This window comes from Macrobrachium nipponense, chromosome 8, assembly GCF_015104395.2.
Source record: "Macrobrachium nipponense isolate FS-2020 chromosome 8, ASM1510439v2, whole genome shotgun sequence".
Taxonomy (NCBI): Eukaryota; Metazoa; Arthropoda; class Malacostraca; order Decapoda; family Palaemonidae; genus Macrobrachium; species Macrobrachium nipponense.
Window position 1 is genome coordinate 58912857 of NC_087203.1, and position 15543 is coordinate 58928399.

The window sequence follows — 15543 nt, forward strand, 5'->3', positions numbered from 1 at the left end:
ATCCGCTAAACATTTCGAATGCTCGTGCCCCTTAGATACTGAGGCTATGAATTTGAAACCTCCAGTCGGTCAATTGTTGACCTCAGATACCTTTGACAGCTGAAATAGATGAATTCAGAGCACTGAGTCTATAAGATGTTGACTTCAGATGCCTCTGACAGCTAAAGGAGATGAACTCAGAGCCTTGAGTCTATAAAGTATTGACTTTCAGATGCCTTTGACAGCTGAAGGAGATGAACTCAAAGCCTTGAGTCTATAAAATGTTGACTTCAGATGCCTTTGACAGCTAAAGAAGATGAATTGACAGCCTTGAATCTATAAAATGTTTAATTCAGATGCCTTTTTTTTAACCTTGGTGTCAGAGTTTGAGACCTTATGAATGTCTACTGTTGACTTCAGATGCCGGATACAATTCAAATTCTTTGGCTTTCACATCCTGCGGAGATGCATTCGAATCCTTGGTCTGTGAAATATTGACTTTTTTGCTTCCATGCAATGAAATTACTTGTCCTTTTTTGAGCTCACGACGATGAACTGAGGCCCTCGTGTCTGTCAAATGCAGACTTCAGATGTCCTTGGCTTCCGTAAAAATCAAATCCTTGTGGATTCTTGGGTTCAAGGTGACGAATCAAAGCTTTGTGTTTGTCAACTGTTAACTTCAGATTCCCGTGTCTCTTATATAAAGGTCAAATGATCATGGTGTTCAGTTCTTTAGGCGATGAATTCAAAACCTTCTTGTCGGACAAATGTTTACCTCTGATTTCATTATTTGCTGAAAAACTCAAATGCTTGTAAAGTTTACGTCGATCTTAATTGCCGGGAACTCTTATGGTTTAACCTAAGAATCGTAGTCAGGTGGCCATTTCACAAGTAAAATATGGGATGGTTTAGTAAGTAACAAAAGCCTTTGAATACGCCTTTTACCAAGACGAAATAGCAACTTTCTGAAATTTTACCACGCAGCAATAGCAAATTATTCAGTGCGTATAGTAGTGGAAGTCTAAAGTTATCCTACCAACCTAACTCAGAAAATTAAAGATTTACAGGATTCACAAAAGTTCTGTATTCCAAAGCAATCTTTTCACACATATTGTTTTACATAGAATTTGCTGTCTTCCTCCCTCGATGTTCAATCCCCCATTTCCGTAAATATTTAAGCATTTGTCCATTAGATAACTGGAGTGACTGACATATTAATTGTAGATAAATGTCAACAAAATCGTATAGGAACCACTAGCACTAGTGAACTTCTCTTCATATAAAAAATGTAAGAATTACAAGTAGGAATAATCTATACCCAAGCATTACGATTCTAAATGTTCCTGAACCAGTTTTCATACGAAAGGTGAGATGTAATTCTCAGTTCAATAACTTAAGGTTTGGACGAACTTTTGAACATAAAATCTGAACAGTGGCTCTGTAGCACTGCTGTGGCACACTCACGCAACGGTAACTCGGGTTCTCTGACATTTAGATCTGAATATCCTGGAAATACCCGAATTTTACAGGAAATTGAGGTTAGGTTTTCATTAAAGGTGAGTGAATCAGATATCTAAAAATTACTTACTCGGAGCAAAGGACTAAATCTATTCCAAACAAAGTGATAAAAGGCCATATAATGAAAAATGTGTCATATTTGGTTTCTCAATAAATTCACCACTCTCCATCTCTGTGATTTCGTTTTAAAGAGAGATCTTTACTTTTTATATCAAAGAGAGAACTCCAAAAATATTTGTTTCCTGAGTTTCATGAATAAATGGAATGAAGGACTGAAGAAACAGGCAAATCTTCAGGTACGCGACTTCCACACAGCGGCGGATTTGGGTGGGGGGGGGCGAGGAGAAACCTAGTCACGTGCCACTCACTCAAACACCCCTTGGATATGAATAATAAAGCATTGTTTTCTTTCGATAAATCTTAATTAGTAGCAAACATTTGCTTAGTTAATGATTATTTCAACAACAACAACTACTACTATTACTGTGCATACACACACACACACACATACACACACACACACACACATATATATATATATATATATTATATATATATATATATATAATATATATACATATATATATATATGGATGAATGATAATCCTAAGTGGCCCCCGTCCCTATGAAGGATTCAAGATCCGCTACTGCTTCCACATCGTACTAATGGAATCGGGTTCTTGGCATGTATAATACCCTCTGGCAAGTACAAACAACGCGCCTGAAGGTGTTTAGCACCGCAAAATCTGTCCAACAACTACGTCTGACTTCCACAACACAGTCTGGCATTTACAACAGTGGATGACGTGTATAGCAACGGATGTATACAAACAACGCTTAACGTCTACTTCAACAAGTATTGGCTTGTACTACAACAGAGCCTGACGTGTACAACAACAACGATAACAACGACGGACTTGTACAACAACGCCCGAAGTCTACACAAAAGACGAAAGGAAGCTAAGGGTAAAGCTTATTTACAAAATAACATTATTAGTTCAATACAGCGCACAAGGGCGTTCTCTGAAACATGTGTTTTTTTTTTACAGGGACTACTTCAAGGGATTAAATTCAATCCTGAATTCTGAAAGAGATATCTGAAAATAGGAGAAAACCTTCTATGCACACGAACTATGTGGCTATTAGTAGTAACGAAACAAATTATCATTATTATTAATTAATTAATGGCCATATGTGAAAACGAGAAAAAATTAAAACCAGTAGACAAGATATGTACAATATTGATGACGAACGTTACAAGTAACCAAAATTACCCAAACAAACATGCAAATATAAACACATTAGTTGAGAAATGCATAACGAGGGAATAGGGTACGAGATTACTGTGCGACATTAGCAGATTCAACTGACTCCTCCAGTAAGATAAACGCTTGACAATTCATCAAGAGATAACTCACAAGCAGACAAGAGTGTTGAGCCAGAGGAATGCGTTGCAAATGAATCTTGCGTAAATACTACACTGCAGTATCTGAGCACCTGAATAGTACTGGGATTGAATCAGGAGATGGATTCTACGACCCCAGTATCAGGTGAATACATTTAAGCATATTGCAGACAAGAATCATAGTTATTACGATACTAAATGAGAGAGAAGCAATAATGATGATTGAGAGGGAAGTCGTACGCTTTGCCCACAGCAAGAAAACTACATTTCCATATTGGTATGAAAGACTAATGCGCCGGTATTAATGAAAGCTTGAATCACACTAAGTGATTGAAATCCAAGTCATTCGTATTTATTTATTTGGATTTAACTATACGAGTTAGTAAATAATGCGAATGATAATAATTAAAACGACTAATGATAATGGAATGTAAAACAAGTTAGATAATTCTGCTATCATCAATACTATAAGGGTTTTATTATATCACAGTTTAACTGTTTTATCTTATTTGTCCTTAGTTGTTTCTCTTCATCTGCAGTTCATTCTTTACTCGGTATTATTTTCCCTGTACTGGGTTCTTTTCCCTTTTGGAACACTTGCCATTGCAGCAAAATGTCCCCCCACCTTGGTTCGCAATTTGGCTAACAATCATAGTATAACAGTAATAATAACGATAACAATTAATAGCGTGAGTTCACACACGAAAGGCATCAGTTGCAAAATGCTTGTACCGAAATCTCTCCTTGCGAACAAAGGCTTATATTTTACTTCCTTCTTTCATCTCTCTCTCAGTAACACCTGTCCTTCAAAACCTCCCTGGATTTCATTTTGATACAGCGAGAAAGGTAATAAATATCGTGCATACTTCATTATTAAATGTGTCATATACAGCAGATGAAAGCTTTCCGAAAAATGTTCACTGCTGAAAATGTATTGCAATGAAAAATACAAGGTTTAAAAAAACGAATAAATTCCTGCATCAGATATCAGATACAAGGGCCTACAATTATTTAATATTCTACACCGAAATCAAACGCTAATCTAAAAAATAATTATGAAAGGAAAAACACTACATAATCCTTTCGTGAACAGATTGTTTTACACACACACACACACACACACATTATATATATATATATATATATATATACTATAGTATATATATATATATATATATATATATATGAAAATGGTGATGGTGATGGTACAAATACATGTACATATCACATGTACGTGTCTCAATGTCCTTATATCAACATTGATGATGATAACGTCGGTTTGGCGTCATAAAAATGAACAATATAAGATGTGTTACAGTTAGCACATAAGATTTCATTTTCGTGTTGAAAATTGTAAAGAAAACTAATTGATAAATTGACCATTGGGTCACATTTCCAAGGATCTGCCCGAATGAAAAGGCTTAATGATGAATCAATAGAGCAGAACGAAGTACAAAAAGCTACGACGCTGTAACCTGACAAGAGACGCTGCTTCAATTCTCAATCATGAATGAAAAACTAAACATTCAAACAAGTCTACGAAGCCATGAGCGGTGACCCACTGGGGTAATCTAAAGTAGGTAACTGCGATAAAGGCGTGTTAATAGGCTCATGTTAAATAGCTCCGTTAATTTGCTATACATTTTGAAAGTTATTCGTGGGATAATCCGTGTGTGTGTGTGTGTGTGAGAGAGAGAGAGAGAGAGAGAGAGAGAGAGAGAGAGAGAGAGAGAGAGAGAGAGAGTTTATTCATTCCCATCATATCTAACTATTCCTGGATATCGAAAGAGAGAGGGGAGCGGGGATGGATATTAATTCCTTGACTATCTATTTTCCATTTATCAAAGAAAGAAAGAGAAAGAGAGAATTAATCATGAAATTCAGGCCAAAAAGCCAACACAAAGAAGTGATAGGTAGAGAGGCTGGACAACAAGATAGAAGAAAGGAAAGAAGTGGGTGCAGCTAAGGACCGAAGAGATGATGTTTACTCTCCCAACATTAATACCTCGTGCAACACACCAAGTCAGGGTGCAATGGTGCACTACTCCCTACTACTAACTACTACGACCACAACACAGAGAGAGAGAGAGAGGAGAGAGAGAGAGAGAGAGAGAGAGAATTTTGCCTCTGAATCCAAATGGAACAAAAATTAAATACCCAATAAGGAACTCCACGAAATCCTAAAACTAAGTTAGCAAAGGATCTACTTTATACAGACACCCAAACTGGAAAGTGTACTTGCAGATTAGTAAAGCTATAATGAAACAAACGTTTTATGAAATATTTTGTTAGCAGCAGCATCAATAACGAAAACAAGGATTACAACAATTACTTTATGACCTATTATTATTATTATTATTATTATTATTATTATTATTTTGGGGAAAATCTAATCTACCACTGAGAATTTTGTCATACTAACCTATCCAGTTACTATTGCTCTTGAGAGACCACTCAAGTTCAAGACCCAATTCCTTGTTCCGAGAATATGGATAAAAATGACACCAGCCAATTAATGAATCCTTTCGCCAATTAGTCAACGACCCCGGAAAACGGAAGTTCATTAACGGCAGATGAGAAAGGGTCGCCCGAAACAGCGTTGTTTGCCGTCGGAGAAATCCATTTTGTTGTTTTCCCTGTAGCTTCTAATATCATGGTTGAATCGGCAGATGGGTCTCTTTGTTGCCTCCACCACCACCTCCTCCTCCTCCTCCTCCTCCCCTTCCTCATTCATTCTACCTCTACCTTTTCTTTTTTCCTCCGTCCTCAACCTCCGACGAAGGCCTCCTTAATAAAGGAGTAACGTCGGCAGGTCTTATCATCCTCCGAGAAATGATAAGGCCCATATAAAACTTCCCTAATGGGACTCTCCTGATTCGTTTCCGGGTACTTTAGCCTTTCATTTCAGCCTCCCCTTTATTACCGGCACTTGTTCCGCGGATCAAAGTTCCTCTTTGTAACGGCTTTCCAGAGACAAGGTAGGCGGAGAACGCCAACGCGACCCAATGATACCGGGTGGGTGGGTGGGGGGCAGGAGGCCATCAGTGTTAATTCCAATAGATGTTCCCGCCTCCTTTTTTCCCTCGGCTAATTTTCCTTGACATCTCTTGCCTCTGTTCTGACCTCTACGCACATCAAGTGAAATATCAATTTGACAGCTGAATGTTGCTCTCTCCTCTCTCTCTCTTCTCTCTCTCTCTCTCGCTCTCTCTCTATATATATACATACATACATATATATATATATATATATATATATACTATATATATATATGTATGTATTGTATATATATATATTATATATATATATATATGTATGTGTATATATATATATATATATATTATATATATATATATATAATATATATATATATATATATATATACACACACACACATATATATATATATATATATATATATATATATATATATATAATATATGACACGCGTGTTGTGTATATAATCTTCTATATCTATATATATATATATATATATATATATCTATATATTATATCTTTATATAAATATATCTATACTATATATCTCTCTTTATATATATAATCTATATATCATATCTATATAAATTATATATGATATGTGTTATAACATACACGCGGTGGGTTGTGCATATAATCTTCTATCAGATTGGTGGAAGTATTAACAAAAGTTCATCAAGAGATAAGATATAAAAATCTAGCAATCATCGAAGCTCGAAAAAACATTTTTTTTTTTATTTTTTTTTTTTTTTTTTTTAAATAAGACTGATATACAACTGATACTTTCTTGCGAAGCGACTTATTGCTTTCGAACGAGCCACTGAGCCATTCACAGAAAAACAGAAACGTAATTTACTAGAAATGAAGAGTTTGTGAAGAAGCGCAATTAAATAAATCATGAAGTTCCCTGAAGTCAAAATAAGAGAGCAAGAAGCTTCACTGAACCGTGTAATTTGACACACGTGCGGAACTGTCATCATTTAGGGAAAAACCATTGACATAATTAAAACCATACTATTGGTACTGAAGTAAAGGGGAAAACTGATACTTTTATGAAAAAACTGATACTGTCGACAGGAAACCTAAATAACAATATTATACCTATTAAATAAACACCACTGACATCGCTGATTTTACGAGGGAACTTATTGATATTATGAATGAAAGGAAAGACCCGTAATGTCGCCGGCTTTAAGAGAAAACCATCTGATACCATGAAGACAAAAAAATCCAGGCATGGTTACTTTCATTACAAACTTCCCTCATTTTTGGAATCAGGAAATAACTCCCGCCATCGTAAGTACAAAAATCATAACAACAATAATGATGTCGTTTTTTACAGACCATATTAAAATGAACAACCGTCACCTAACAATTAATCAACGTCGATGTCTTTAAGGAAAAACTTAAGATACCCTGATAACCAAGAGGTAGTGGCGTTGTTATCACTACTTTTGAGGAGACCCTTACATATCAGTGTTGACATTCTCTTTCAGTGAAACCCCAAGTAACCTATAGTTCCACATGAAAACTGTTACAAATCTAAAGGAACCCCTCACTTACAAAATTTTAAGGACAAAATCCGAATTACTATTTGAAGAGTAAACCCCCACCCCCTCATCATTTTCAAGTCCCGAGATTACAGGATGGACGAATGTTTCTGAATATTAAGGTTTGCCATTGTTGTTGACTAACTATTAACAAACCAAAATTCGTGAAAATCTGAGTATGAAATTATATGAATAACTCTTCTGACGATCAGCACTGGATTTGAATCCAGATTCATTGGCAGTAGATTTTGCTCAGAAATCTAACAACCTACTTCATACATAAAAAGAAAAGACTGATTAAATTTGATACTTTGGAAGAAATACTTTGACCAAAAATACGGGACCACTTCACAACACGGAGGTATTGGGCAACTGAGGTCGAGGGGACTAGGAATTCATTCCTTTAAACTTATTATGTAGTCCGCCTTCCATAAAGGTGTATCCATTGAAAATTTGTCAGGCAAGAAATGTTTTCCTATACAATAGCCGAAGCGGATGAAAGTATTTGTCGCATGTCATTCACCAAAAAAGAAAAAAAAATCTAACTGGTCTGCTGTTCCCAGGATTTTTCTCGTTCTCAAGTTAGCAAATGAAGGGCTCGTCCAATTTACCAGCAGAAATGGGCAATCTTATTGTATCGCCTTTACTTGTTTTTAGTCATTTAAAAACAAAATCGTTTGAAGTCTAGAAAATAAAAGTGGAAGTTCAGATATTATACACTGAACATGAAATAGGATATCGACCATGTATCACGAAGTCTTGTTAGATACTAAAAAAATTATTCAATATGGAAACAACAGGTAAACAAATTTGCGACCTCTTATCTTTCTAAACAGACGGGCAAACATAAGCATTACACACACACACACACACACACACACTTTTACCTTATACAATAATGTTATACATACATAGACACGCACACATACCATATAAATAAATATATATATACTTTCCAAACATATATATACTTTCCAAACATATATATGCTTATAGCTTCGACCATTAGTATCTCCCATTTACTTAAAGTACGACATAGTTCCAAGCATCTGCATATATAATAATATATATATATAATATATATATATATATATATATATATATATATATATATATATATATATATAGATATAATATATATATCTATATATATATATATATGTATATGTGTACATATATATATATATATCTATATATATCTATAATATATATATATATATATAGATATATATATATATGTATATACATATATATATATATATATATATAATAATATTTATATATATATGTATATACATATTTCTACGAGCGTCAAAACTTAAAATTTAGAGGGAACACCATAAAGGAAAATTTTGAGAATAGGAGGAAAAGCTAAAGAACTAGACTAAACTGCTTCGTGTCACGGACACAATAAAATTATCCTTTATTGTCGGAATTGTTATTGAAAGCCGTGAGAAAATTTCTTACTTAGCCTCTTTTCTATTGTTTCCAAACATAGTCTCGTACTTGAAAACCATTCCTAATTTAATTTTAATGACTTGTCAAACTTTATTTATTGCTTGTCATCTGCTTATCATTCCCAGCTACCAGCCATACGCCAAATCCAGAAAAGGGTTAACGACACCTAAGTGAACTGCGCCCCCTTTGCCATTGTATCTCGTTGTATTGCAGTCCCCAATGGCCCAATCTAATTTAACAGAAATCATTAACAAATTGCAGCTCCTTCCCTTGCCAGAATTCACACCATCTCAGGTGAGGTCCGTCTGACCTGACCCTTAACCCTTTTTACATGATCCTTCCCTGCTATTGTCATCGGAGTGTTCCGCATCCACGACTCCACCTCCTCACACTTGCATTTACACCTACTGACCCGTGCCTCTGGACCAAAGCTAGCACTATTGCTCTTTCTCCACACCTCCTCTGCTGGCGTCCAACGACCTCTTTCAGGTACCTGCGAAGGATCAACCGCAGAGATGAAAGGATCCAAGACAATCAATCCAGTTTGGACAGGATGCTTCCAGATTCCCCAAAACTGAGTATAAATATGACCTGCCTGACCTACAAAAATTACATTTTGTCCTAGCCAGCACCCTAGGTAGTATGTCCTACATTACCCCCTAACCGGCCCTACAGTCTCATCCCATTCTGAAGTGGTGTCGCACCCGACATTTTGGCCTGTTGCTATCTCCAACTTGTCTTGATTCTATACTTGGCTATTTAACCCTTCGACTATACTGCTCCCTAACTGGACTTTGTCTAAAGGTCTGTCCCAACAGCCCTGCCGAAGTCCCTCTTCCTGATGTTCCTGAGGGCGCTGCCTAATGAGGTGAAGCCCTGCAAGTGATCAGAGACCTTCCTCTGACACCCTGCCTTGATCTACGCTCGTCCCGCCCACAGACTGAGGCCATTGAAATTGGAAATTGTTCTGTGGGCCCCTTCACCTACTGTTCCTTGTGCTCATTCCTGGTTCCAACTGTTTTCTCATATTCCCATTCTTATTCCTGTCTCCATCAGAGACCCACGTAAGTTAGAGCAATTATGATATTCATGTGAATTATGTGTAGAAGTGCTATTAGTGTGTGCCACTTTGGTAATAGTAATTTCACTGCATTAATTTAATATTGAGGCTTTGATCAATCAAATATTTTGTGTAATTCTCATTTTGCCTTTTCCCAACTGAAGATTAAGTTAATCATCATTAGTATTCTGTGTTACTATGTTGACTGCTTTGCAGATTCGTGTAGACCATACTGTTGCGTGTATTCTCCTGTAGTCCAAAAGTGCCACTCAACGTTTTCTGCCAGTGCCAAGTCTAGGGATATTATTCCTGAGATTTCAGTGGGAGCTTAACACTTGATTACAGCGCTCCATCATTTTATGTTACTCAGTGTTGCTAGTTCAAGCTCCTGATCCACATTCATGCACCTATGTGATCCTTTAGTGTATTTTGCTTGTAATTAGGTGGCACATTTGCTTTGCTAAAGCTGGTTGCAAGCTCAGATACGGCCTTAGTATCTTACCACTTTCATAAGCACACGAGAAGACAGTTCAACAGTGTAAGTACAAGTGTTGATATATTTTGTTTAGGTTTATGCTAGGTGCAAAGGTGACTGCATATCAGTGTTAAGTATTGACGAACCAAGTGCATTTCCAATTTGGTTCATGAGAAAAGAGTGCGATCAGGAGAATTTAAAAGATAGGCACATTTTGTAGGCAGCCAACTACGGTCTTGAACCCAGCAATTTACATCTCGCTGGATTTATTATCTCTCTCTCGCTTGACCTATATGTAAAATTAGGAAGTATATAGGAATTAATTTAATTTTTGTCATCAAGCTGAGAGACTTGTAAATTCTGATTCCGAGTCTTCAATTTCAGGCCACGTGACCCTCCTGACATCTGCTTATCACCATACTTAATTTGAGTCCTTTTAAAAGTCCATTTTTTTTAAATAGCCCTCTCACAGCACTCAAAGGTCGTTTTCCTCTCCTAGCTAATTTTATTCATACATCCGTGAATCCTTCCAAATCTTAAGAATAACATTTCAAAATTCTTTAACCAAGTTGGATATTCCTCAGCAATTTGCAGTATTCCTTTGAATTTATTTATTGAAGTGTATATCAGCTTGTGTATGGCTGGAACTCTACATGCCCAGTCATTCATATCTGCTGGGACTCCCCTGACTGTGGGAAAATTGCCCAGATTTAAGTCATTTGACTGCATGGCCAACTCAGATGTAAGTAAAGGGCACACAAGAGAGATAGGCGGAGTAAACAGAGAACATTATATTCCCCACATATGAGTTAGGTTCACTGTGTAATGTAAAATAATATCTGTGCACAAGGACATTGGCAGCTTGGGCCTGCCATGCAAGATAATCCTGAGTAATTTCTTACCTTTGCACCCCAAAAATTAATCCTCGATAGGATTGATGCATAGTTCTTGCCACTCCACACTTAAAATATTTCGAAAGTACAAATTAATTCACACACCATAAGTGTTCATGTAATCCTACTACTAGGTCTGCAAGAGCGAGCGCTTTCTTTTTTATTTACCTCTTTGCCGGTTGTCTGCCTCCGGCAAGGATTAGCATCTTTGAAGGTTGCACCTGGGAACAAAGGAATCTTTCAGCAGCCATTTTGAACAGAGGAAGTATTAAGGGCTTACCTATAATATGGCAACAAAAGGTTGAGACTCGAGGGTGATTAGCACTGCTGCCATATTTTCTTAAACTTGTTCAAATGTTTCAGGAAAAAGGGTGACAATTTGGTATATTTGGCAAAATTTTTAAGCGGCGCTGGCATATCCTCGTGTATGGATGATTAAGGAAAGTGACCACTAAGGGTCACAGTAATAAGAGGATTGTCTGTCACCTCCCTCCATTCGTCGGTACAAAAGCAAAACACGGAGTTCAAAACATTATACTACTTAGACCTTGCTGTACATTTTTCGAGTTGCTTAATGTAGATTTTACATATGTATATATGTGTGTACATATATATATACTTTTTATATATGTGCATATATGTGTACATATACTTTTTATATAGGTACACACATTAAACATTAGCATGCATACACATGGCATACAGTAAGTCCTTCGGGTTAACGCGGTCTCGACTTACGATGTTTCGTGGTTACGAAACGCGCCCCCATATATAAAAAATAATATTTTGCGTCGTTCCGTCTTACGCGGTTTAGCGTCGTAAGCAACGTAAACAAACGCGAACTAGTTCCAGGCGCACGGCGGAAGAATACGCTTTGTGGGGGAGAGGACGGCGTCGCTTCGCTACGCTCAGTCCTCGTCCATACGCCATTTTGGTTGTTTACACTGCCTCTCTCTACCTCGTGTTGTATCGTTTTGTAACTTTTTGCTCTTTGTTATGGCTCCCAAGCGCAAGGCGGACTCTTCTGATGGTAGTGCATCGAAGAAGAAAAGAAAGGCCATCACCATTGGAAATTAAAGTGGACATTATAAAGCGATCCCAAGAGGGAGAAACGCCAACAAACATTGGCCGCTCTGCTGGCCTAGCCGTTTCGACCGTTGCTACCATTATCAAAGATAAAGAGCGCATCGTTGAACATGTGAAAGGATCTGCTCCTATGAAAGCGACAGTGATAACTAAGCAGCGTAGTGGTCTAATAATTGAAATGGAAAGGTTATTGGTGCTTTGGTTGGAAGACCAAAATCAACGGCGTATCCCAGTCAGCTTATGGTGATTCAGGAGAAGGCGAAAAGATTGTTTGAAGCGTTTGAAAAAAGAAAAAGGGGGAGGGAGTGAAAGTGAAGAGTTGTGGCTAGTAGGGGTTGGTTTATGCGATTTTAAGGCTCGGGCCAATTACCATAACCTTAAATTGCAAGGTGAAGCTGCTAGTGGGGATGAGAAAGCAGCGAGTGAATTTCCTAAAGCGTTGTCTGAGATAATTAAGGAGGGGGGGGGGGGTTATTCTGCTCAGCAAGTGTTTAACGTAGACGAGACAGGTTTGTTTTTGGAAGCGTATGCCTAACCGCACTTACATCGCCAAGGAGGAGAAGTCAGCACCCGGTCATAAAGCCAGCAAGGAGAGGCTAACTTTACTTCTTGGGGGTAATGCTGCTGGCGACTTCAAACTGAAGCCCTTGTTGGTGTATCAGGCTGAAAATCCAAGGGCACTCAAGGGCATTTGGAAGGGTCAACTACCAGTAATTTGGAAGTCCAACAAGAAGGCATGGGTGACACTGCAGCGTGTTTGAGGACTGGTTCGTAAACCATTTTGTTCCAAGTGTGGAGCGGTATTGCGCCTGCCAAGGGTATCCCTTTAAGGTGTTGCTAGTGGCTGGACAATGACACCCTGGACACCCTGCCCAGCTGGAGACTTCAACCCTAATGTCAAGGTGGTTTACCTTCCACCTAATACACGGCCCTTTTACAGCTATGGACCAAGGAGTGATTGCTTCGTTCAAGGCCTATACTACGAAGGACAATTGCTATGGCTTTACAGGCAACTGAAACCAAGAAGGACTTGACTCTGAAGGACTTTGGAAATCCTACAACATCCTTGATGCTGTAAAGAACATTGCTAATTCCTGGGAGGAGGTTAAGCAAACAAACATGAATGGTGTCTGGAAGAAAATTTGTCCTCAATTTGTGAATGATTTCCATGGGTTTGAGGACACAGTTTCAGCTAGTTGTCAAGAAACGTTGTTGCCCTGAGTAAGGAAATCAATTTGGAGATGGAGGTTGATGATGTTACAGAGCTGCTGGAGTCTCATGGCGAGGAGTTTATCTGCTGAGGACCTGATACAACTGGAGAAGCAGATAATAGAGGAAGAAGAAGAAGCACCCACCCCCAGAGCCTAAGGCTTTCACAAGCAGGGACTTGATAAGAGGTTTTGCAGAGTGCAGCAAGCGTTTTTGTTCAACTTTTTGAGGCTCAGGATCCCAACTTGGACAGGTTCACTAGGGTTTCCAGAGGCCGTCATGGATTTGATGCAGTGTTACAAGGAGATCTTGGATGAAAAGAGGTCGCTCTCTGTTCAGACTAACCTGGAGCAGTATTTTAAGAAGGTAGAGAGGCCTGCAGAAGATCCGTACCCTCTTACCTCAGCTGCCTCTGCTAATCCAGCACCTTCTGAATGTTCTGCTAACCCAGACTCACCTGCCCAGTATCTCCAGCACCTTCTGTAGGTTCTGCCTCACCTAAGGGATCACCTGCAAATCTGCCTCACCTCAAAGAATACGCCTCAGCATCTCCAGTATAGTAGTTCTGCCTCACCTCAAGAATCATCGTGCCTCAGCATCTCCCAGCAACTTCTGGAGGTTCTTTTTTCTCTCACTACCCTCCCCCAGTCTCTCCAGCACCGCAGCTTCCTCCTCCAGTGTGCAAGCCAATCAAACTACTAAAGGTAAGGAATTGTTTCTCTCGTTGTTATTGATAGGTATTTACATTAAATCATGTGGTATTTTTTCAATGTTCCGACTTACGCTGAAAATCGTGTTACGATGCATCGTAAGAACGGATCTACGTCGTAACTCGAGGACCCCTGTATATTACTTTAAAACGAAGTCACTTGTGAATAAAAGCAAATAGCTGGACAGTACACTCGTATATGTCCACCCTCGGATTAACCTTAATCTCGAGGTTAATCCTGAAAGTGCACCTTTTTGGATTAGGAATAAATACCTCCTTTGGCAAGATTGGAGACGTGTCAACTTTGCTAATTGTTGGAAAGTCGCAACCTTTTGTAGCTAGAATATATATAGAGAGAGAGTTGGCGAGGGGCGAATTATACACACCACGCTTTCATTCAAAATGAGCAAAATGTTATATTCATATATCTTAAAATTATCAAAAGCTAGTGAAGTTTCTTGAAAAGAAGTTTCCGTTTCGTGTATATATATATATATATATATATATATATATATATATATATATATATATATATATATATATATATATATATAGTTATATATATATATCATATATATGTAGTATATATATATATATATATATATATATATATATATATATATAATGTAAATAAACTCTTCTGTTAAAACGGGATGCGTCTCAAGTCTAAAAGCCCCATTAAAACAATCTGGTTTAAAAGTAAGGACTATATTTCGGTGGGGATTTGATTATTGTTTTTCCAATTTTAGATATCTTAATCAGCAGAATAATAGCAACTACAAATTCACTGTCTTCAGGAAAACGACATTCTCACTTACATAAATACATTTTTACAGCTATCGTGACATTTCAGTTAAACCCGGCATAGAGGATGAGTTTATGACTATTGAAAAAATTGGAGATTCATTATGTTACCCTCCATATTTTTTGGAACTGAAAAAAAAGCAAAAAAGACGTATTATAACCTAATCAGTATCAACAAAGAATTTAAGAATATTCTCTGTATACCATTTCATCCTAATTTCATTCCTGCTGTACCTATTTTAAAAACTATTTGATATTGTTTGCAAACTCAAACAATATTTTATACAATATTCCTTGTAAAGAATGTAATAAGATTCATGTTTGTCAGACTTCTAAAGCTAAATGTAAGATGTTCTCGGCACAAATAGGCCATTTCAAGAGGATTAACTAATAATGGCAT